A 3,141-nucleotide genomic window follows, 5' to 3' on the forward strand; every position below is an offset into this window, starting at 1 on the left:
TTGAGACACATTAATTATTAAAATGTCAAAAGTTAAAAATAGAGTCTGAAAAGCAGCAAGAGAAAAACAATTTGTTACATCTAGGGAATCCCCATGAAACTATCAGCAGATTTCTCAGCAGAAACTTTGTAGGCCAGTATGGAATGGCATAATAATACTCAAAGCGCTGAAAGGGGAAAACTTTCAACCAAGAACATTCTATCTGCATGGTTGTCTTTCAGAACTGAAGTCGAGATAGCATTTCAGATAAGCAAAATCTGAAGGAAGTTCTTCACCACTAAATCTGCCTTACAAAAATATTAAATGCTAAGTGCATTTTTAAGTCGAAAAGGCACTAACTAGTAACTAGAAAAAAATATAAAAGTAAACAGCTCACTGGTAAAGGTAAAGATATAGTAAATCAAGTAGATTAATCACTTATAAAGCTAGTATGAAGGTTAAAAGACAAATACAAATAATTTTAACTACAGTAATTAGTTAAGGGATATACAAAATAAAAAGATTATTGCAATACATGATATCAAAATATAAAATGTGGGAGGGGGAATTAAGGTACAGAGTTTTAGAATGCATTACAATGTAATGTGTTTTAAATTTTAAAATAGATTGGAATATATACACACATACACACACACACACATATGCAACGTAAGTCTCAAGGTAACCACAAAGCAAAACCTATGATACCCAGTTTTTCAGCTGAAACTGCCATCTTCCAGCAATTTTTCAAAATGACTAACACAAAGGAAAAGAGGAGAGGTACCCACTGTATGTTTTCTAGGCCTTTTGGGAAACATGAAGTTATTCCTTTGGCCACATACATGTGAATCTACAGGAAAGGAGACATGGTAGATATTCAGAAAGGAATGCCCCATGACTGTTCCCATGGCAAACCTGGAAGAGTCTACAGTGTCATCCGGCATGCAGTAGACATTGTTGTGAATAAACAAGTTTAGGGCAAGATCCTTGCCAAGAGAATTAATGTACTTACTGAGCACATTAAGCACGCTAATAGCTGAGATAGCTTCCTGAAATGTGTGAAGGAGTGTGATCAAAATAGAAGGAAACCAAAGAGAAAGGTCCCTGGGTTGGACTGAGGCATCAGCCTGCCCCGTCCAGAGAAGCAGACTCTGTGGGAACCAATGGAAAGGAGCCCGAGCTGCTGGAGCCCATTCCCTATGAACTCATGGCGTAACAAGTTAAATAAATAAATAAAAGGTCTCTGTACTGATTTAAAAAAAAAAACTATGATACCCAAAAGATAATGAGAAAGGAATCTAAGCAACATTACAGAAAGTCATCAAACCCCAAGGGAGAAAAGCTAGAAAAGAAAAAAGGAAAAGTGAAACTACAAAAGACCCAGAACACAATTCAGAACATGGCAATAAATACATGCCTATTCATAATTACGTTAAATGTAAATGAACTAAATTCTCCCATCAAAAGACTTACAGTGGCCAAATGACTAAATAAGACCCATTTATATGCTCCCTACAAGTGACTCACCTCAGGTGTAAGAACACACATGCACTGAGAGTGAAGGGTGGAAAGTAATGTTTCATGCACATAAATACCAAAAGAAAGCTGAGGTAACTAGATCTATACCAGACAAAATAGACTTTAAAACAAAGATTGTAATAAAAGTCTAAGATGGGCATGACAGAATAATGAGGTGAATCCAACAAGAAAACATAACACTTGTAAATATCTATAAAACAAACATATACATGCACACTTGAAACTAACAGAACGTTGTATGTCCATTACACTTCAACAATATTAGTAAAAGAGTATATGGCCCAACATTTCCTAAGCTCTCTCTGAGTCTCCCTCTCCAGTATCTCTGAACAGAAACCACTTTTCCTCAGCAGAGGCGAAAAGCACGCCACCTGCCCCACATGCAGCCTTGGCTCACGTTACCTAGTCCTGTTCGCTGTGGTTTTATACGTCACATTGTGATACAGGTAGAGTACAGCAGGCACTCTAGAAATTGTCTTTGCCTATAGTCTGGAGCAGAACCACTAATTTATCCTCATTTATTCAATCAACATTTACTGAGTACCTATAGTACGATAGACATGGTATTGAGTGAATGTCTGCATCCCTAACCTTGACCTAGCGCTCCACGTAGTAGGCGCTCATAACCAAGAAGGATGAGAATCACTACTTTAAAGAGAAGGGAATGGAGAACCAAAGTAAAGACCCTGGATAATGGCAAGATTTCCTTGGGATTGACCTTTAGCTGTCTCTCTTCCCTATCCCAGTCCAGCCCTACCCACCCTGTAGGTGTACCCTGACTTTGAGCACAGGAGATTTCCTGGTCCTCAGAGTGGGGCTGAGACCAGGCAGACCCCAGAGGGGAACCTCCCATACCAAGTCAAGAGTTCTTCTAATACAAGAATACTGTTTAACCTGGGTGGTGTAGCTCAGTGGATTGAGCGTGAGCCTGTGAACCAGATGATCGCAGTTCGATTCCCAGTCAGGGCACATGCCTGGGTTGCAGGCCAGTTCCTGGCAGGGGCCAGTTCCCAGCAGGGGATACACGAGAAAGCAACCATACATTGATGTTTCTCTTCCTCTCTCCTTCCCTTCCCCTCTAAAGATAGATAAATAAATATTTAAAAAAAAGAAATTTAGTGATCTGGTTTTTTTTTTAAAAAAAAATAATACTGTTTAAGTTCATCTTTGTATCTTCATCACCTAGTTCTAATCCTTGGAACATAGTAGGTTTTCTGAAAAGTGAGTTCAATGGGTGAATATAGTAGTTTAGGCCTCTCAGATCTAGAGTCTTTCCCATCTTATTCAAGTCTTAGCAGAGGGGATACTGCCTCTTTGCTGGCCTATTGCTGCGTAAAACTTGCCAATAGGCAAAAGTAAGATCACCCTTGAAGCATGCTGGGACTTCCTCATGCGCAACAGCAGCTGGGTCAGGGAAGTACCAGAGCTGAGGGAGGAATGACCTTGAGCGAGATGGACCCCAGTTCAATCCCTAAATTCAAGCATGGGACCTGGGTGGGAGGTATAAAGATAGTAGAGGTCACAGCCACAGGAGGTTACAGGCAGTGCACGGAACCTGAAGTTAGATGAGGTCCAAGACTACTTCCCCTTCATTCTGAAAGGAGGACTCTGAAGAGGACATCC

The 3,141-nt window shown here is 40.0% G+C and overlaps 1 pseudogene; it reads left to right on the forward strand.

Moving 5' to 3' along the window:
* Positions 1–728: 728 nt before the first annotated feature.
* On the forward strand, positions 729–1,195 carry LOC118985038 (60S ribosomal protein L21-like; annotated as a pseudogene).
* Positions 1,196–3,141: the final 1,946 nt, after the last annotated feature.

Source organism: Sturnira hondurensis, unplaced genomic scaffold (genome assembly GCF_014824575.4).
Source record: "Sturnira hondurensis isolate 20B ecotype Veracruz unplaced genomic scaffold, ASM1482457v3 Scaffold0004068, whole genome shotgun sequence".
NCBI lineage: Eukaryota > Metazoa > Chordata > Mammalia > Chiroptera > Phyllostomidae > Sturnira > Sturnira hondurensis.